This window comes from Phyllobates terribilis, unplaced genomic scaffold, assembly GCF_046119375.1.
Source record: "Phyllobates terribilis strain yellow unplaced genomic scaffold, ASM4611937v1 Scaffold_138__1_contigs__length_4804227, whole genome shotgun sequence".
In the NCBI taxonomy this organism is placed as follows: Eukaryota; Metazoa; Chordata; class Amphibia; order Anura; family Dendrobatidae; genus Phyllobates; species Phyllobates terribilis.
In genome coordinates, this window is record NW_027362898.1 from 757394 (window position 1) to 777445 (window position 20052).

General features: G+C 44.9%; 15 non-coding genes across 15 annotated transcripts; all 15 read left to right on the forward strand.

Annotated features, from left to right (window-relative positions):
• Window positions 1-590: 590 nt before the first annotated feature.
• LOC141205466 (U2 spliceosomal RNA) lies at window positions 591-787 on the forward strand. The gene has a single exon (XR_012276229.1). It is a non-coding gene; the product is annotated as a U2 spliceosomal RNA (small nuclear RNA).
• A 1126-nt stretch (window positions 788-1913) lies between these two features.
• LOC141205355 (U2 spliceosomal RNA) lies at window positions 1914-2104 on the forward strand. The gene has a single exon (XR_012276122.1). It is a non-coding gene; the product is annotated as a U2 spliceosomal RNA (small nuclear RNA).
• A 1121-nt stretch (window positions 2105-3225) lies between these two features.
• LOC141205301 (U2 spliceosomal RNA) lies at window positions 3226-3416 on the forward strand. The gene has a single exon (XR_012276069.1). It is a non-coding gene; the product is annotated as a U2 spliceosomal RNA (small nuclear RNA).
• Window positions 3417-4536: 1120 nt separating this feature from the next.
• LOC141205302 (U2 spliceosomal RNA) lies at window positions 4537-4727 on the forward strand. Its single transcript, XR_012276070.1, has one exon. It is a non-coding gene; the product is annotated as a U2 spliceosomal RNA (small nuclear RNA).
• Window positions 4728-5847: 1120 nt separating this feature from the next.
• LOC141205399 (U2 spliceosomal RNA) lies at window positions 5848-6038 on the forward strand. The gene has a single exon (XR_012276166.1). It is a non-coding gene; the product is annotated as a U2 spliceosomal RNA (small nuclear RNA).
• Window positions 6039-7164: 1126 nt separating this feature from the next.
• LOC141205303 (U2 spliceosomal RNA) lies at window positions 7165-7355 on the forward strand. The gene has a single exon (XR_012276071.1). It is a non-coding gene; the product is annotated as a U2 spliceosomal RNA (small nuclear RNA).
• A 1121-nt stretch (window positions 7356-8476) lies between these two features.
• On the forward strand, window positions 8477-8667 carry LOC141205304 (U2 spliceosomal RNA). The gene has a single exon (XR_012276072.1). It is a non-coding gene; the product is annotated as a U2 spliceosomal RNA (small nuclear RNA).
• Window positions 8668-9793: 1126 nt separating this feature from the next.
• Window positions 9794-9984, forward strand: LOC141205306 (U2 spliceosomal RNA). The gene has a single exon (XR_012276074.1). It is a non-coding gene; the product is annotated as a U2 spliceosomal RNA (small nuclear RNA).
• A 1125-nt stretch (window positions 9985-11109) lies between these two features.
• LOC141205307 (U2 spliceosomal RNA) lies at window positions 11110-11300 on the forward strand. Its single transcript, XR_012276075.1, has one exon. It is a non-coding gene; the product is annotated as a U2 spliceosomal RNA (small nuclear RNA).
• Window positions 11301-12419: 1119 nt separating this feature from the next.
• LOC141205358 (U2 spliceosomal RNA) lies at window positions 12420-12610 on the forward strand. Its single transcript, XR_012276125.1, has one exon. It is a non-coding gene; the product is annotated as a U2 spliceosomal RNA (small nuclear RNA).
• Window positions 12611-13731: 1121 nt separating this feature from the next.
• On the forward strand, window positions 13732-13922 carry LOC141205308 (U2 spliceosomal RNA). Its single transcript, XR_012276076.1, has one exon. It is a non-coding gene; the product is annotated as a U2 spliceosomal RNA (small nuclear RNA).
• Window positions 13923-15043: 1121 nt separating this feature from the next.
• On the forward strand, window positions 15044-15234 carry LOC141205309 (U2 spliceosomal RNA). The gene has a single exon (XR_012276077.1). It is a non-coding gene; the product is annotated as a U2 spliceosomal RNA (small nuclear RNA).
• A 1124-nt stretch (window positions 15235-16358) lies between these two features.
• Window positions 16359-16549, forward strand: LOC141205310 (U2 spliceosomal RNA). The gene has a single exon (XR_012276078.1). It is a non-coding gene; the product is annotated as a U2 spliceosomal RNA (small nuclear RNA).
• A 1117-nt stretch (window positions 16550-17666) lies between these two features.
• LOC141205311 (U2 spliceosomal RNA) lies at window positions 17667-17857 on the forward strand. The gene has a single exon (XR_012276079.1). It is a non-coding gene; the product is annotated as a U2 spliceosomal RNA (small nuclear RNA).
• A 1128-nt stretch (window positions 17858-18985) lies between these two features.
• Window positions 18986-19176, forward strand: LOC141205312 (U2 spliceosomal RNA). Its single transcript, XR_012276080.1, has one exon. It is a non-coding gene; the product is annotated as a U2 spliceosomal RNA (small nuclear RNA).
• The last annotated feature ends 876 nt before the right edge of the window (window positions 19177-20052 follow it).

The window sequence follows — 20052 nt, forward strand, 5'->3', positions numbered from 1 at the left end:
TATCTTTTTAATGTACAGAAAGACATGTCTTGGAGCTGCGCACACCACTGTCTTCCTTGCCGGGCATTCCAGTACAGAAGAGGTTTTGTGAGGTCTGCCATCTGCCCAAGAGAAGGTTGTCAAGAAGAAGAGACAGTGAAGCATCTTTTATGGACTTGTGCTTTTGCTAAAGAGTTCTGGAGAAGACTAATCCCCCTGCTGGAGAAAATGGTGGACCTCAAGGACTTTAATTTTGCATCAGTGTTATATGGTCTTCTGGAATGCCCAACAATGGACCAAAAAATAATGGCGTGGAAGACAGTGAATTGTGCCAAGATAGCGCTCTGGAATGCTAGAAATATTGCTGTTTTTAAACATGAAATGTTACCAGTAGATGATATTTTAGCCTTTTGTAAAAGTGAAATGTACATATACTATTTATTGGACAGGAAAAAGAATGTAACGTTGGCAGGCAAATGGCTTTTTAACCTATGGAATATTTGAAGTCTTGTAAAATTTGCTGTGATGGAATTTTTATTTTTCTTTGAAGTCCCGAAAGTGTAATGTGGATGTAATGGTTTTATTTCTGTAATTTGTTAAATTTTAAATAAACGGTTTTTATCCCCATGTGGGGGATAGCCAAATTAAAAAAAAATCTGTTCTTATCAGTTTAATATCTGATACGTCCCCTATCTGGGGACCATATATTAAATGGATTTTTAGAACAGGGAGATGGAAAAAGAGCTTGCTCTGTCCACTCCACGCATTGACCTGGTATTGCAGTATCTCCAGGACCGGTGCACCCCTTCTTTAATGCAGTTTCTAAAATCAGAAAGAATTGAATTCAATGCTTTTTGTTCATTTTGCTTGTTTGTCGGATTTTGGGATGGACTCTTTGGCTTTGCTTTTCTTCTCCTCATTGGATTTTTCATGTTAAAAGTTGCAGAAGCCAGATGACAAGCTCATTTTGGTTCAACTTCAGCAACTGTGCATTGCATTGCCATGTAATGTAATGTAATGCAATGCTATCTATCTAGCTCTCCCTCTATACTTCCTTTTGGATAAACAGACATATTAGGCAAGCATTTTGGAGCTTTCACCTAAATAACTACAGGTGGTGAGATAAGCTGCACAATATAATTGACCTTCCAGTATATTGTTGCACACACACCATCTATTTAGCAAATGCCCTTGTTATCAACAGCAGCCTTTTAAACTCACCTGAGCTAACAGGTATGTGAGCTGGTTACTCTGCTGCGCTTAAAATTTCTTTTTTGGTTTGCTACAATGCCTTTTCTGAAACGTTGTCTCCCTCTGCTGGAACACTGACTTCTTTCATTTAATGCCTGCAGACTATAAAAGAGAAACCAACCCAAAAAGTTTGGTTGATTAGTCTGTGGCATTCTTTTAAACTGTTGCTTATGGCGGTCTCTGTGAGCTTCTCAGTGACATTCAGCCATCCAGGTATCCCGCCTGCAGTAGACGGAATGTGGCAATGGAACGCTGGCTGCGCGTGTCATAATAGGCTCTGAGCCTTTATATACCTGCGCACAGCAGCAGCCACCTTCAGTCTGCTGCTGGACAGCCAGCAGCAGCAGCAGCAGGAGAGGTAATTAATCAGCAACCCTCCTGCTAAGGGTAGACAGCTGCTCGTTCCACCCCCCCCCCCCCCCCGCCTTAATTGGTTCTCCTCCCTTCCAACGGTGTTGAGGCGGGTGGGAACAGCCGGGGGTTGAGGGTACTGTGCTAAAAGAGGTGGAGTTATGCAGATCTAAAACGCGTGGATTGCAGCAGCAGCAAGCCGAAAAGTGCAGGCATGTGAGGGATCTAGAGGTTGACAGCATGTCTTCTTAACGGGAGTCCAGGTGGCCATCTCCACAAATGGACTTTTCAGAATCCTTGGGTGGCACCGTAGTCGGAAACCAATTCTGGTTATCGCTTCTCGGCCTTTTGGCTAAGATCAAGTGTAGTATCTGTTCTTATCAGTTTAATATCTGATACGTCCCCTATCTGGGGACCATATATTAAATGGATTTTTAGAACAGGGAGATGGAAAAAGAGCTTGCTCTGTCCACTCCACGCATTGACCTGGTATTGCAGTATCTCCAGGACTGGTGCACCCCTTCTTTAATGCAGTTTCTAAAATCAGAAAGAATTGAATTCAATGCTTTTTGTTCATTTTGCTTGTTTGTCGGATTTTGGGATGGACTCTTTGGCTTTGCTTTTCTTCTCCTCATTGGATTTTTCATGTTAAAAGTTGCAGAAGCCAGATGACAAGCTCATTTTGGTTCAACTTCAGCAACTGTGCATTGCATTGCCATGTAATGTAATGTAATGCAATGCTATCTATCTAGCTCTCCCTCTATACTTCCTTTTGGATAAACAGACATATTAGGCAAGCATTTTGGAGCTTTCACCTAAATAACTACAGGTGGTGAGATAAGCTGCACAATATAATTGACCTTTCAGTATATTGTTGCACACACACCATCTATTTAGCAAATGCCCTTGTTATCAACAGCAGCCTTTTAAACTCACCTGAGCTAACAGGTATGTGAGCTGGTTACTCTGCTGCGCTTAAAATTTCTTTTTTGGTTTGCTACAATGCCTTTTCTGAAACGTTGTCTCCCTCTGCTGGAACACTGACTTCTTTCATTTAATGCCTGCAGACTATAAAAGAGAAACCAACCCAAAAAGTTTGGTTGATTAGTCTGTGGCATTCTTTTAAACTGTTGCTTATGGCGGTCTCTGTGAGCTTCTCAGTGACATTCAGCCATCCAGGTATCCCGCCTGCAGTAGACGGAATGTGGCAATGGAACGCTGGCTGCGCGTGTCATAATAGGCTCTGAGCCTTTATATACCTGCGCACAGCAGCAGCCACCTTCAGTCTGCTGCTGGACAGCCAGCAGCAGCAGCAGCAGGAGAGGTAATTAATCAGCAACCCTCCTGCTAAGGGTAGACAGCTGCTCGTTCCACCCCCCCCCCCGCCTTAATTGGTTCTCCTCCCTTCCAACGGTGTTGAGGCGGGTGGGAACAGCCGGGGGTTGAGGGTACTGTGCTAAAAGAGGTGGAGTTATGCAGATCTAAAACGCGTGGATTGCAGCAGCAGCAAGCCGAAAAGTGCAGGCATGTGAGGGATCTAGAGGTTGACAGCATGTCTTCTTAACGGGAGTCCAGGTGGCCATCTCCACAAATGGACTTTTCAGAATCCTTGGGTGGCACCGTAGTCGGAAACCAATTCTGGTTATCGCTTCTCGGCCTTTTGGCTAAGATCAAGTGTAGTATCTGTTCTTATCAGTTTAATATCTGATACGTCCCCTATCTGGGGACCATATATTAAATGGATTTTTAGAACAGGGAGATGGAAAAAGAGCTTGCTCTGTCCACTCCACGCATTGACCTGGTATTGCAGTATCTCCAGGACCGGTGCACCCCTTCTTTAATGCAGTTTCTAAAATCAGAAAGAATTGAATTCAATGCTTTTTGTTCATTTTGCTTGTTTGTCGGATTTTGGGATGGACTCTTTGGCTTTGCTTTTCTTCTCCTCATTGGATTTTTCATGTTAAAAGTTGCAGAAGCCAGATGACAAGCTCATTTTGGTTCAACTTCAGCAACTGTGCATTGCATTGCCATGTAATGTAATGCAATGCTATCTATCTAGCTCTCCCTCTATACTTCCTTTTGGATAAACAGACATATTAGGCAAGCATTTTGGAGCTTTCACCTAAATAACTACAGGTGGTGAGATAAGCTGCACAATATAATTGACCTTTCAGTATATTGTTGCACACACACCATCTATTTAGCAAATGCCCTTGTTATCAACAGCAGCCTTTTAAACTCACCTGAGCTAACAGGTATGTGAGCTGGTTACTCTGCTGCGCTTAAAATTTCTTTTTTGGTTTGCTACAATGCCTTTTCTGAAACGTTGTCTCCCTCTGCTGGAACACTGACTTCTTTCATTTAATGCCTGCAGACTATAAAAGAGAAACCAACCCAAAAAGTTTGGTTGATTAGTCTGTGGCATTCTTTTAAACTGTTGCTTATGGCAGTCTCTGTGAGCTTCTCAGTGACATTCAGCCATCCAGGTATCCCGCCTGCAGTAGACGGAATGTGGCAATGGAACGCTGGCTGCGCGTGTCATAATAGGCTCTGAGCCTTTATATACCTGCGCACAGCAGCAGCCACCTTCAGTCTGCTGCTGGACAGCCAGCAGCAGCAGCAGCAGGAGAGGTAATTAATCAGCAACCCTCCTGCTAAGGGTAGACAGCTGCTCGTTCCACCCCCCCCCCCCCCCGCCTTAATTGGTTCTCCTCCCTTCCAACGGTGTTGAGGCGGGTGGGAACAGCCGGGGGTTGAGGGTACTGTGCTAAAAGAGGTGGAGTTATGCAGATCTAAAACGCGTGGATTGCAGCAGCAGCAAGCCGAAAAGTGCAGGCATGTGAGGGATCTAGAGGTTGACAGCATGTCTTCTTAACGGGAGTCCAGGTGGCCATCTCCACAAATGGACTTTTCAGAATCCTTGGGTGGCACCGTAGTCGGAAACCAATTCTGGTTATCGCTTCTCGGCCTTTTGGCTAAGATCAAGTGTAGTATCTGTTCTTATCAGTTTAATATCTGATACGTCCCCTATCTGGGGACCATATATTAAATGGATTTTTAGAACAGGGAGATGGAAAAAGAGCTTGCTCTGTCCACTCCACGCATTGACCTGGTATTGCAGTATCTCCAGGACCGGTGCACCCCTTCTTTAATGCAGTTTCTAAAATCAGAAAGAATTGAATTCAATGCTTTTTGTTCATTTTGCTTGTTTGTCGGATTTTGGGATGGACTCTTTGGCTTTGCTTTTCTTCTCCTCATTGGATTTTTCATGTTAAAAGTTGCAGAAGCCAGATGACAAGCTCATTTTGGTTCAACTTCAGCAACTGTGCATTGCATTGCCATGTAATGTAATGTAATGCAATGCTATCTATCTAGCTCTCCCTCTATACTTCCTTTTGGATAAACAGACATATTAGGCAAGCATTTTGGAGCTTTCACCTAAATAACTACAGGTGGTGAGATAAGCTGCACAATATAATTGACCTTTCAGTATATTGTTGCACACACACCATCTATTTAGCAAATGCCCTTGTTATCAACAGCAGCCTTTTAAACTCACCTGAGCTAACAGGTATGTGAGCTGGTTACTCTGCTGCGCTTAAAATTTCTTTTTTGGTTTGCTACAATGCCTTTTCTGAAACGTTGTCTCCCTCTGCTGGAACACTGACTTCTTTCATTTAATGCCTGCAGACTATAAAAGAGAAACCAACCCAAAAAGTTTGGTTGATTAGTCTGTGGCATTCTTTTAAACTGTTGCTTATGGCGGTCTCTGTGAGCTTCTCAGTGACATTCAGCCATCCAGGTATCCCGCCTGCAGTAGACGGAATGTGGCAATGGAACGCTGGCTGCGCGTGTCATAATAGGCTCTGAGCCTTTATATACCTGCGCACAGCAGCAGCCACCTTCAGTCTGCTGCTGGACAGCCAGCAGCAGCAGCAGGAGAGGTAATTAATCAGCAACCCTCCTGCTAAGGGTAGACAGCTGCTCGTTCCACACCCCCCCCCCCGCCTTAATTGGTTCATCTCCCTTCCAACGGTGTTGAGGCGGGTGGGAACAGCCGGGGGTAGAGGGTACTGTGCTAAAAGAGGTGGAGTTATGCAGATCTAAAACGCGTGGATTGCAGCAGCAGCAAGCCGAAAAGTGCAGGCATGTGAGGGATCTAGAGGTTGACAGCATGTCTTCTTAACGGGAGTCCAGGTGGCCATCTCCACAAATGGACTTTTCAGAATCCTTGGGTGGCACCGTAGTCGGAAACCAATTCTGGTTATCGCTTCTCGGCCTTTTGGCTAAGATCAAGTGTAGTATCTGTTCTTATCAGTTTAATATCTGATACGTCCCCTATCTGGGGACCATATATTAAATGGATTTTTAGAACAGGGAGATGGAAAAAGAGCTTGCTCTGTCCACTCCACGCATTGACCTGATATTGCAGTATCTCCAGGACCGGTGCACCCCTTCTTTAATGCAGTTTCTAAAATCAGAAAGAATTGAATTCAATGCTTTTTGTTCATTTTGCTTGTTTGTCGGATTTTGGGATGGACTCTTTGGCTTTGCTTTTCTTCTCCTCATTGGATTTTTCATGTTAAAAGTTGCAGAAGCCAGATGACAAGCTCATTTTGGTTCAACTTCAGCAACTGTGCATTGCATTGCCATGTAATGTAATGTAATGCAATGCTATCTATCTAGCTCTCCCTCTATACTTCCTTTTGGATAAACAGACATATTAGGCAAGCATTTTGGAGCTTTCACCTAAATAACTACAGGTGGTGAGATAAGCTGCACAATATAATTGACCTTTCAGTATATTGTTGCACACACACCATCTATTTAGCAAATGCCCTTGTTATCAACAGCAGCCTTTTAAACTCACCTGAGCTAACAGGTATGTGAGCTGGTTACTCTGCTGCGCTTAAAATTTCTTTTTTGGTTTGCTACAATGCCTTTTCTGAAACGTTGTCTCCCTCTGCTGGAACACTGACTTCTTTCATTTAATGCCTGCAGACTATAAAAGAGAAACCAACCCAAAAAGTTTGGTTGATTAGTCTGTGGCATTCTTTTAAACTGTTGCTTATGGCGGTCTCTGTGAGCTTCTCAGTGACATTCAGCCATCCAGGTATCCCGCCTGCAGTAGACGGAATGTGGCAATGGAACGCTGGCTGCGCGTGTCATAATAGGCTCTGAGCCTTTATATACCTGCGCACAGCAGCAGCCACCTTCAGTCTGCTGCTGGACAGCCAGCAGCAGCAGCAGCAGCAGGAGAGGTAATTAATCAGCAACCCTCCTGCTAAGGGTAGACAGCTGCTCGTTCCACCCCCCCCCCCCCGCCTTAATTGGTTCTCCTCCCTTCCAACGGTGTTGAGGCGGGTGGGAACAGCCGGGGGTTGAGGGTACTGTGCTAAAAGAGGTGGAGTTATGCAGATCTAAAACGCGTGGATTGCAGCAGCAGCAAGCCGAAAAGTGCAGGCATGTGAGGGATCTAGAGGTTGACAGCATGTCTTCTTAACGGGAGTCCAGGTGGCCATCTCCACAAATGGACTTTTCAGAATCCTTGGGTGGCACCGTAGTCGGAAACCAATTCTGGTTATCGCTTCTCGGCCTTTTGGCTAAGATCAAGTGTAGTATCTGTTCTTATCAGTTTAATATCTGATACGTCCCCTATCTGGGGACCATATATTAAATGGATTTTTAGAACAGGGAGATGGAAAAAGAGCTTGCTCTGTCCACTCCACGCATTGACCTGGTATTGCAGTATCTCCAGGACCGGTGCACCCCTTCTTTAATGCAGTTTCTAAAATCAGAAAGAATTGAATTCAATGCTTTTTGTTCATTTTGCTTGTTTGTCGGATTTTGGGATGGACTCTTTGGCTTTGCTTTTCTTCTCCTCATTGGATTTTTCATGTTAAAAGTTGCAGAAGCCAGATGACAAGCTCATTTTGGTTCAACTTCAGCAACTGTGCATTGCATTGCCATGTAATGTAATGTAATGCAATGCTATCTATCTAGCTCTCCCTCTATACTTCCTTTTGGATAAACAGACATATTAGGCAAGCATTTTGGAGCTTTCACCTAAATAACTACAGGTGGTGAGATAAGCTGCACAATATAATTGACCTTTCAGTATATTGTTGCACACACACCATCTATTTAGCAAATGCCCTTGTTATCAACAGCAGCCTTTTAAACTCACCTGAGCTAACAGGTATGTGAGCTGGTTACTCTGCTGCGCTTAAAATTTCTTTTTTGGTTTGCTACAATGCCTTTTCTGAAACGTTGTCTCCCTCTGCTGGAACACTGACTTCTTTCATTTAATGCCTGCAGACTATAAAAGAGAAACCAACCCAAAAAGTTTGGTTGATTAGTCTGTGGCATTCTTTTAAACTGTTGCTTATGGCGGTCTCTGTGAGCTTCTCAGTGACATTCAGCCATCCAGGTATCCCGCCTGCAGTAGACGGAATGTGGCAATGGAACGCTGGCTGCGCGTGTCATAATAGGCTCTGAGCCTTTATATACCTGCGCACAGCAGCAGCCACCTTCAGTCTGCTGCTGGACAGCCAGCAGCAGCAGCAGCAGGAGAGGTAATTAATCAGCAACCCTCCTGCTAAGGGTAGACAGCTGCTCGTTCCACCCCCCCCCCCGCCTTAATTGGTTCTCCTCCCTTCCAACGGTGTTGAGGCGGGTGGGAACAGCCGGGGGTTGAGGGTACTGTGCTAAAAGAGGTGGAGTTATGCAGATCTAAAACGCGTGGATTTCAGCAGCAGCAAGCCGAAAAGTGCAGGCATGTGAGGGATCTAGAGGTTGACAGCATGTCTTCTTAACGGGAGTCCAGGTGGCCATCTCCACAAATGGACTTTTCAGAATCCTTGGGTGGCACCGTAGTCGGAAACCAATTCTGGTTATCGCTTCTCGGCCTTTTGGCTAAGATCAAGTGTAGTATCTGTTCTTATCAGTTTAATATCTGATACGTCCCCTATCTGGGGACCATATATTAAATGGATTTTTAGAACAGGGAGATGGAAAAAGAGCTTGCTCTGTCCACTCCACGCATTGACCTGGTATTGCAGTATCTCCAGGACCGGTGCACCCCTTCTTTAATGCAGTTTCTAAAATCAGAAAGAATTGAATTCAATGCTTTTTGTTCATTTTGCTTGTTTGTCGGATTTTGGGATGGACTCTTTGGCTTTGCTTTTCTTCTCCTCATTGGATTTTTCATGTTAAAAGTTGCAGAAGCCAGATGACAAGCTCATTTTGGTTCAACTTCAGCAACTGTGCATTGCATTGCCATGTAATGTAATGTAATGCAATGCTATCTATCTAGCTCTCCCTCTATACTTCCTTTTGGATAAACAGACATATTAGGCAAGCATTTTGGAGCTTTCACCTAAATAACTACAGGTGGTGAGATAAGCTGCACAATATAATTGACCTTTCAGTATATTGTTGCACACACACCATCTATTTAGCAAATGCCCTTGTTATCAACAGCAGCCTTTTAAACTCACCTGAGCTAACAGGTATGTGAGCTGGTTACTCTGCTGCGCTTAAAATTTCTTTTTTGGTTTGCTACAATGCCTTTTCTGAAACGTTGTCTCCCTCTGCTGGAACACTGACTTCTTTCATTTAATGCCTGCAGACTATAAAAGAGAAACCAACCCAAAAAGTTTGGTTGATTAGTCTGTGGCATTCTTTTAAACTGTTGCTTATGGCGGTCTCTGTGAGCTTCTCAGTGACATTCAGCCATCCAGGTATCCCGCCTGCAGTAGACGGAATGTGGCAATGGAACGCTGGCTGCGCGTGTCATAATAGGCTCTGAGCCTTTATATACCTGCGCACAGCAGCAGCCACCTTCAGTCTGCTGCTGGACAGCCAGCAGCAGCAGCAGCAGGAGAGGTAATTAATCAGCAACCCTCCTGCTAAGGGTAGACAGCTGCTTGTTCCACCCCCCCCCCCCCCCCGCCTTAATTGGTTCTCCTCCCTTCCAACGGTGTTGAGGCGGGTGGGAACAGCCGGGGGTTGAGGGTACTGTGCTAAAAGAGGTGGAGTTATGCAGATCTAAAACGCGTGGATTGCAGCAGCAGCAAGCCGAAAAGTGCAGGCATGTGAGGGATCTAGAGGTTGACAGCATGTCTTCTTAACGGGAGTCCAGGTGGCCATCTCCACAAATGGACTTTTCAGAATCCTTGGGTGGCACCGTAGTCGGAAACCAATTCTGGTTATCGCTTCTCGGCCTTTTGGCTAAGATCAAGTGTAGTATCTGTTCTTATCAGTTTAATATCTGATACGTCCCCTATCTGGGGACCATATATTAAATGGATTTTTAGAACAGGGAGATGGAAAAAGAGCTTGCTCTGTCCACTCCACGCATTGACCTGGTATTGCAGTATCTCCAGGACCGGTGCACCCCTTCTTTAATGCAGTTTCTAAAATCAGAAAGAATTGAATTCAATGCTTTTTGTTCATTTTGCTTGTTTGTCGGATTTTGGGATGGACTCTTTGGCTTTGCTTTTCTTCTCCTCATTGGATTTTTCATGTTAAAAGTTGCAGAAGCCAGATGACAAGCTCATTTTGGTTCAACTTCAGCAACTGTGCATTGCATTGCCATGTAATGTAATGTAATGCAATGCTATCTATCTAGCTCTCCCTCTATACTTCCTTTTGGATAAACAGACATATTAGGCAAGCATTTTGGAGCTTTCACCTAAATAACTACAGGTGGTGAGATAAGCTGCACAATATAATTGACCTTTCAGTATATTGTTGCACACACACCATCTATTTAGCAAATGCCCTTGTTATCAACAGCAGCCTTTTAAACTCACCTGAGCTAACAGGTATGTGAGCTGGTTACTCTGCTGCGCTTAAAATTTCTTTTTTGGTTTGCTACAATGCCTTTTCTGAAACGTTGTCTCCCTCTGCTGGAACACTGACTTCTTTCATTTAATGCCTGCAGACTATAAAAGAGAAACCAACCCAAAAAGTTTGGTTGATTAGTCTGTGGCATTCTTTTAAACTGTTGCTTATGGCGGTCTCTGTGAGCTTCTCAGTGACATTCAGCCATCCAGGTATCCCGCCTGCAGTAGACGGAATGTGGCAATGGAACGCTGGCTGCGCGTGTCATAATAGGCTCTGAGCCTTTATATACCTGCGCACAGCAGCAGCCACCTTCAGTCTGCTGCTGGACAGCCAGCAGCAGCAGCAGCAGCAGGAGAGGTAATTAATCAGCAACCCTCCTGCTAAGGGTAGACAGCTGCTCGTTCCACCCCCCCCCCCCGCCTTAATTGGTTCTCCTCCCTTCCAACGGTGTTGAGGCGGGTGGGAACAGCCGGGGGTTGAGGGTACTGTGCTAAAAGAGGTGGAGTTATGCAGATCTAAAACGCGTGGATTGCAGCAGCAGCAAGCCGAAAAGTGCAGGCATGTGAGGGATCTAGAGGTTGACAGCATGTCTTCTTAACGGGAGTCCAGGTGGCCATCTCCACAAATGGACTTTTCAGAATCCTTGGGTGTCACCGTAGTCGGACACCAATTCTGGTTATCGCTTCTCGGCCTTTTGGCTAAGATCAAGTGTAGTATCTGTTCTTATCAGTTTAATATCTGATACGTCCCCTATCTGGGGACCATATATTAAATGGATTTTTAGAACAGGGAGATGGAAAAAGAGCTTGCTCTGTCCACTCCACGCATTGACCTGGTATTGCAGTATCTCCAGGACCGGTGCACCCCTTCTTTAATGCAGTTTCTAAAATCAGAAAGAATTGAATTCAATGCTTTTTGTTCATTTTGCTTGTTTGTCGGATTTTGGGATGGACTCTTTGGCTTTGCTTTTCTTCTCCTCATTGGATTTTTCATGTTAAAAGTTGCAGAAGCCAGATGACAAGCTCATTTTGGTTCAACTTCAGCAACTGTGCATTGCATTGCCATGTAATGTAATGTATTACAATGCTATCTATCTAGCTCTCCCTCTATACTTCCTTTTGGATAAACAGACATATTAGGCAAGCATTTTGGAGCTTTCACCTAAATAACTACAGGTGGTGAGATAAGCTGCACAATATAATTGACCTTTCAGCATATTGTTGCACACAAACCATCTATTTAGCAAATGCCCTTGTTATCAACAGCAGCCTTTTAAACTCACCTGAGCTAACAGGTATGTGAGCTGGTAACTCTGCTGCGCTTAAAATTTCTTTTTTGGTTTGCTACAATGCCTTTTCTGAAACGTTGTCTCCCTCTGCTGGAACACTGACTTCTTTCATTTAATGCCTGCAGACTATAAAAGAGAAACCAACCCAAAAAGTTTGGTTGATTAGTCTGTGGCATTCTTTTAAACTGTTGCTTATGGCGGTCTCTGTGAGCTTCTCAGTGACATTCAGCCATCCAGGTATCCCGCCTGCAGTAGACGGAATGTGGCAATGGAACGCTGGCTGCGCGTGTCATAATAGGCTCTGAGCCTTTATATACCTGCGCACAGCAGCAGCCACCTTCAGTCTGCTGCTGGACAGCCAGCAGCAGCAGCAGCAGGAGAGGTAATTAATCAGCAACCCTCCTGCTAAGGGTAGACAGCTGCTCTTTCCACCCCCCCCCGCCTTAATTGGTTCTCCTCCCTTCCAACGGTGTTGAGGCGGGTGGGAACAGCCGGGGGTTGAGGGTACTGTGCTAAAAGAGGTGGAGTTATGCAGATCTAAAACGCGTGGATTGCAGCAGCAGCAAGCCGAAAAGTGCAGGCATGTGAGGGATCTAGAGGTTGACAGCATGTCTTCTTAACGGGAGTCCAGGTGGCCATCTCCACAAATGGACTTTTCAGAATCCTTGGGTGGCACCGTAGTCGGAAACCAATTCTGGTTATCGCTTCTCGGCCTTTTGGCTAAGATCAAGTGTAGTATCTGTTCTTATCAGTTTAATATCTGATACGTCCCCTATCTGGGGACCATATATTAAATGGATTTTTACAACAGGGAGATGGAAAAAGAGCTTGCTCTGTCCACTCCACGCATTGACCTGGTATTGCAGTATCTCCAGGACCGGTGCACCCCTTCTTTAATGCAGTTTCTAAAATCAGAAAGAATTGAATTCAATGCTTTTTGTTCATTTTGCTTGTTTGTCGGATTTTGGGATGGACTCTTTGGCTTTGCTTTTCTTCTCCTCATTGGATTTTTCATGTTAAAAGTTGCAGAAGCCAGATGACAAGCTCATTTTGGTTCAACTTCAGCAACTGTGCATTGCATTGCCATGTAATGTAATGTAATGCAATGCTATCTATCTAGCTCTCCCTCTATACTTCCTTTTGGATAAACAGACATATTAGGCAAGCATTTTGGAGCTTTCACCTAAATAACTACAGGTGGTGAGATAAGCTGCACAATATAATTGACCTTTCAGTATATTGTTGCACACACACCATCTATTTAGCAAATGCCCTTGTTATCAACAGCAGCCTTTTAAACTCACCTGAGCTAACAGGTATGTGAGCTGGTTACTCTGCTGCGCTTAAAATTTCTTTTTTGGTTTGCTACAATGCCTTTTCTGAAACGTTGTCTCCCTCTGCTGGAACACTGACTTCTTTCATTTAATGCCTGCAGACTATAAAAGAGAAACCAACCCAAAAAGTTTGGTTGATTAGTCTGTGGCATTCTTTTAAACTGTTGCTTATGGCGGTCTCTGTGAGCTTCTCAGTGACATTCAGCCATCCAGGTATCCCGCCTGCAGTAGACGGAATGTGGCAATGGAACGCTGGCTGCGCGTGTCATAATAGGCTCTGAGCCTTTATATACCTGCGCACAGCAGCAGCCACCTTCAGTCTGCTGCTGGACAGCCAGCATCAGCAGCAGCAGGAGAGGTAATTAATCAGCAACCCTCCTGCTAAGGGTAGACAGCTGCTCGTTCCACCCCCCCCCCCGCCTTAATTGGTTCTCCTCCCTTCCAACGGTGTTGAGGCGGGTGGGAACAGCCGGGGGTTGAGGGTACTGTGCTAAAAGAGGTGGAGTTATGCAGATCTAAAACGCGTGGATTGCAGCAGCAGCAAGCCGAAAAGTGCAGGCATGTGAGGGATCTAGAGGTTGACAGCATGTCTTCTTAACGGGAGTCCAGGTGGCCATCTCCACAAATGGACTTTTCAGAATCCTTGGGTGGCACCGTAGTCGGAAACCAATTCTGGTTATCGCTTCTCGGCCTTTTGGCTAAGATCAAGTGTAGTATCTGTTCTTATCAGTTTAATATCTGATACGTCCCCTATCTGGGGACCATATATTAAATGGATTTTTAGAACAGGGAGATGGAAAAAGAGCTTGCTCTGTCCACTCCACGCATTGACCTGGTATTGCAGTATCTCCAGGACCGGTGCACCCCTTCTTTAATGCAGTTTCTAAAATCAGAAAGAATTGAATTCAATGCTTTTTGTTCATTTTGCTTGTTTGTCGGATTTTGGGATGGACTCTTTGGCTTTGCTTTTCTTCTCCTCATTGGATTTTTCATGTTAAAAGTTGCAGAAGCCAGATGACAAGCTCATTTTGGTTCAACTTCAGCAACTGTGCATTGCATTGCCATGTAATGTAATGTAATGCAATGCTATCTATCTAGCTCTCCCTCTATACTTCCTTTTGGATAAACAGACATATTAGGCAAGCATTTTGGAGCTTTCACCTAAATAACTACAGGTGGTGAGATAAGCTGCACAATATAATTGACCTTTCAGTATATTGTTGCACACACACCATCTATTTAGCAAATGCCCTTGTTATCAACAGCAGCCTTTTAAACTCACCTGAGCTAACAGGTATGTGAGCTGGTTACTCTGCTGCGCTTAAAATTTCTTTTTTGGTTTGCTACAATGCCTTTTCTGAAACGTTGTCTCCCTCTGCTGGAACACTGACTTCTTTCATTTAATGCCTGCAGACTATAAAAGAGAAACCAACCCAAAAAGTTTGGTTGATTAGTCTGTGGCATTCTTTTAAACTGTTGCTTATGGCGGTCTCTGTGAGCTTCTCAGTGACATTCAGCCATCCAGGTATCCCGCCTGCAGTAGACGGAATGTGGCAATGGAACGCTGGCTGCGCGTGTCATAATAGGCTCTGAGCCTTTATATACCTGCGCACAGCAGCAGCCACCTTCAGTCTGCTGCTGGACAGCCAGCAGCAGCAGCAGCAGGAGAGGTAATTAATCAGCAACCCTCCTGCTAAGGGTAGACAGCTGCTCGTTCCACCCCCCACCCCGCCTTAATTGGTTCTCCTCCCTTCCAACGGTGTTGAGGCGGGTGGGAACAGCCGGGGGTTGAGGGTACTGTGCTAAAAGAGGTGGAGTTATGCAGTTCTAAAACGCGTGGATTGCAGCAGCAGCAAGCCGAAAAGTGCAGGCATGTGAGGGATCTAGAGGATGACAGCATGTCTTCTTAACGGGAGTCCAGGTGGCCATCTCCACAAATGGACTTTTCAGAATCCTTGGGTGGCACCGTAGTCGGAAACCAATTCTGGTTATCGCTTCTCGGCCTTTTGGCTAAGATCAAGTGTAGTATCTGTTCTTATCAGTTTAATATCTGATACGTCCCCTATCTGGGGACCATATATTAAATGGATTTTTAGAACAGGGAGATGGAAAAAGAGCTTGCTCTGTCCACTCCACGCATTGACCTGGTATTGCAGTATCTCCAGGACCGGTGCACCCCTTCTTTAATGCAGTTTCTAAAATCAGAAAGAATTGAATTCAATGCTTTTTGTTCATTTTGCTTGTTTGTCGGATTTTGGGATGGACTCTTTGGCTTTGCTTTTCTTCTCCTCATTGGATTTTTCATGTTAAAAGTTGCAGAAGCCAGATGACAAGCTCATTTTGGTTCAACTTCAGCAACTGTGCATTGCATTGCCATGTAATGTAATGTAATGCAATACTATCTATCTAGCTCTCCCTCTATACTTCCTTTTGGATAAACAGACATATTAGGCAAGCATTTTGGAGCTTTCACCTAAATAACTACAGGTGGTGAGATAAGCTGCACAATATAATTGACCTTTCAGTATATTGTTGCACACACACCATCTATTTAGCAAATGCCCTTGTTATCAACAGCAGCCTTTTAAACTCACCTGAGCTAACAGGTATGTGAGCTGGTTACTCTGCTGCGCTTAAAATTTCTTTTTTGGTTTGCTACAATGCCTTTTCTGAAACGTTGTCTCCCTCTGCTGGAACACTGACTTCTTTCATTTAATGCCTGCAGACTATAAAAGAGAAACCAACCCAAAAAGTTTGGTTGATTAGTCTCTGGCATTCTTTTAAACTGTTGCTTATGGCGGTCGCTGTGAGCTTCTCAGTGACATTCAGCCATCCAGGTATCCCGCCTGCAGTAGACGGAATGTGGCAATGGAACGCTGGCTGCGCGTGTCATAATAGGCTCTGAGCCTTTATATACCTGCGCACAGCAGCAGCCACCTTCAGTCTGCTGCTGGACAGCCAGCAGCAGCAGCAGCAGGAGAGGTAATTAATCAGCAACCCTCCTGCTAAGGGTAGACAGCTGCTCGTTCCACCCCCCCCCCCCCCGCCTTAATTGGTTCTCCTCCCTTCCAACGGTTTTGAGGCGGGTGGGAACAGCCGGGGGTTGAGGGTACTGTGCTAAAAGAGGTGGAGTTATGCAGATCTAAAACGCGTGGATTGCAGCAGCAGCAAGCCGAAAAGTGCAGGCATGTGAGGGATCTAGAGGTTGACAGCATGTCTTCTTAACGGGAGTCCAGGTGGCCATCTCCACAAATGGACTTTTCAGAATCCTTGGGTGGCACCGTAGTCGGAAACCAATTCTGGTTATCGCTTCTCGGCCTTTTGGCTAAGATCAAGTGTAGTATCTGTTCTTATCAGTTTAATATCTGATACGTCCCCTATCTGGGGACCATATATTAAATGGATTTTTAGAACAGGGAGATGGAAAAAGAGCTTGCTCTGTCCACTCCACGCATTGACCTGGTATTGCAGTATCTCCAGGACCGGTGCACCCCTTCTTTAATGCAGTTTCTAAAATCAGAAAGAATTGAATTCAATGCTTTTTGTTCATTTTGCTTGTTTGTCGGATTTTGGGATGGGCTCTTTGGCTTTGCTTTTCTTCTCCTCATTGGATTTTTCATGTTAAAAGTTGCAGAAGCCAGATGACAAGCTCATTTTGGTTCAACTTCAGCAACTGTGCATTGCATTGCCATGTAATGTAATGTAATGCAATGCTATCTATCTAGCTCTCCCTCTATACTTCCTTTTGGATAAACAGACATATTAGGCAAGCATTTTGGAGCTTTCACCTAAATAACTACAGGTGGTGAGATAAGCTGCACAATATAATTGACCTTTCAGTATATTGTTGCACACACACCATCTATTTAGCAAATGCCCTTGTTATCAACAGCAGCCTTTTAAACTCACCTGAGCTAACAGGTATGTGAGCTGGTTACTCTGCTGCGCTTAAAATTTCTTTTTTGGTTTGCTACAATGCCTTTTCTGAAACGTTGTCTCCCTCTGCTGGAACACTGACTTCTTTCATTTAATGCCTGCAGACTATAAAAGAGAAACCAACCCAAAAAGTTTGGTTGATTAGTCTGTGGCATTCTTTTAAACTGTTGCTTATGGCGGTCTCTGTGAGCTTCTCAGTGACATTCAGCCATCCAGGTATCCCGCCTGCAGTAGACGGAATGTGGCAATGGAACGCTGGCTGCGCGTGTCATAATAGGCTCTGAGCCTTTATATACCTGCGCACAGCAGCAGCCACCTTCAGTCTGCTGCTGGACAGCCAGCAGCAGCAGCAGGAGAGGTAATTAATCAGCAACCCTCCTGCTAAGGGTAGACAGCTGCTCGTTCCACCCTCCCCCCGCCTTTATTGGTTCTCCTCCCTTCCAACGGTGTTGAGGCGGGTGGGAACAGCCGGGGGTTGAGGGTACTGTGCTAAAAGAGGTGGAGTTATGCAGATCTAAAACGCGTGGATTGCAGCAGCAGCAAGCCGAAAAGTGCAGGCATGTGAGGGATCTAGAGGTTGACAGCATGTCTTCTTAACGGGAGTCCAGGTGGCCATCTCCACAAATGGACTTTTCAGAATCCTTGGGTGGCACCGTAGTCGGAAACCAATTCTGGTTATCGCTTCTCGGCCTTTTGGCTAAGATCAAGTGTAGTATCTGTTCTTATCAGTTTAATATCTGATACGTCCCCTATCTGGGGACCATATATTAAATGGATTTTTAGAACAGGGAGATGGAAAAAGAGCTTGCTCTGTCCACTCCACGCATTGACCTGGTATTGCAGTATCTCCAGGACCGGTGCACCCCTTCTTTAATGCAGTTTCTAAAATCAGAAAGAATTGAATTCAATGCTTTTTGTTCATTTTGCTTGTTTGTCGGATTTTGGGATGGACTCTTTGGCTTTGCTTTTCTTCTCCTCATTGGATTTTTCATGTTAAAAGTTGCAGAAGCCAGATGACAAGCTCATTTTGGTTCAACTTCAGCAACTGTGCATTGCATTGCCATGTAATGTAATGTAATGCAATGCTATCTATCTAGCTCTCCCTCTATACTTCCTTTTGGATAAACAGACATATTAGGCAAGCATTTTGGAGCTTTCACCTAAATAACTACAGGTGGTGAGATAAGCTGCACAATATAATTGACCTTTCAGTATATTGTTGCACACACACCATCTATTTAGCAAATGCCCTTGTTATCAACAGCAGCCTTTTAAACTCACCTGAGCTAACAGGTATGTGAGCTGGTTACTCTGCTGCGCTTAAAATTTCTTTTTTGGTTTGCTACAATGCCTTTTCTGAAACGTTGTCTCCCTCTGCTGGAACACTGACTTCTTTCATTTAATGCCTGCAGACTATAAAAGAGAAACCAACCCAAAAAGTTTGGTTGATTAGTCTGTGGCATTCTTTTAAACTGTTGCTTATGGCGGTCTCTGTGAGCTTCTCAGTGACATTCAGCCATCCAGGTATCCCGCCTGCAGTAGGCGGAATGTGGCAATGGAACGCTGGCTGCGCGTGTCATAATAGGCTCTGAGCCTTTATATACCTGCGCACAGCAGCAGCCACCTTCAGTCTGCTGCTGGACAGCCAGCAGCAGCAGCAGCAGCAGGAGAGGTAATTAATCAGCAACCCTCCTGCTAAGGGTAGACAGCTGCTCGTTCCACCCCCCCCCCCCCCCGCCTTAATTTGTTCTCCTCCCTTCCAACGGTGTTGAGGCGGGTGGGAACAGCCGGGGGTTGACGGTACTGTGCTAAAAGAGGTGGAGTTATGCAGATCTAAAACGCGTGGATTGCAGCAGCAGCAAGCCGAAAAGTGCAGGCATGTGAGGGATCTAGAGGTTGACAGCATGTCTTCTTAAAGGGAGTCCAGGTGGCCATCTCCACAAATGGACTTTTGAGAATCCTTGGGTGGCACCGTAGTCGGAAACCAATTCTGGTTATCGCTTCTCGGCCTTTTGGCTAAGATCAAGTGTAGTATCTGTTCTTATCAGTTTAATATCTGATACGTCCCCTATCTGGGGACCATATATTAAATGGATTTTTAGAACAGGGAGATGGAAAAAGAGCTTGCTCTGTCCACTCCACGCATTGACCTGGTATTGCAGTATCTCCAGGACCGGTGCACCCCTTCTTTAATGCAGTTTCTAAAATCAGAAAGAATTGAATTCAATGCTTTTTGTTCATTTTGCTTGTTTGTCGGATTTTGGGATGGACTCTTTGGCTTTGCTTTTCTTCTCCTCATTGGATTTTTCATGTTAAAAGTTGCAGAAGCCAGATGACAAGCTCATTTTGGTTCAACTTCAGCAAATGTGCATTGCATTGCCATGTAATGTAATGTAATGCAATGCTATCTATCTAGCTCTCCCTCTATACTTCCTTTTGGATAAACAGACATATTAGGCAAGCATTTTGGAGCTTTCACCTAAATAACTACAGGTGGTGAGATAAGCTGCACAATATAATTGACCTTTCAGTATATTGTTGCACACACACCATCTATTTAGCAAATGCCCTTGTTATCAACAGCAGCCTTTTAAACTCACCTGAGCTAACAGGTATGTGAGCTGGTTACTCTGCTGCGCTTAAAATTTCTTTTTTGGTTTGCTACAATGCCTTTTCTGAAACGTTGTCTCCCTCTGCTGGAACACTGACTTCTTTCATTTAATGCCTGCAGACTATAAAAGAGAAACCAACCCAAAAAGTTTGGTTGATTAGTCTGTGGCATTCTTTTAAACTGTTGCTTATGGCGGTCTCTGTGAGCTTCTCAGTGACATTCAGCCATCCAGGTATCCCGCCTGCAGTAGACGGAATGTGGCAATGGAACGCTGGCTGCGCGTGTCATAATAGGCTCTGAGCCTTTATATACCTGCGCACAGCAGCAGCCACCTTCAGTCTGCTGCTGGACAGCCAGCAGCAGCAGCAGCAGGAGAGGTAATTAATCAGCAACCCTCCTGCTAAGGGTAGACAGCTGCTCGTTCCACCCCCCCCCCGCCTTAATTGGTTCTC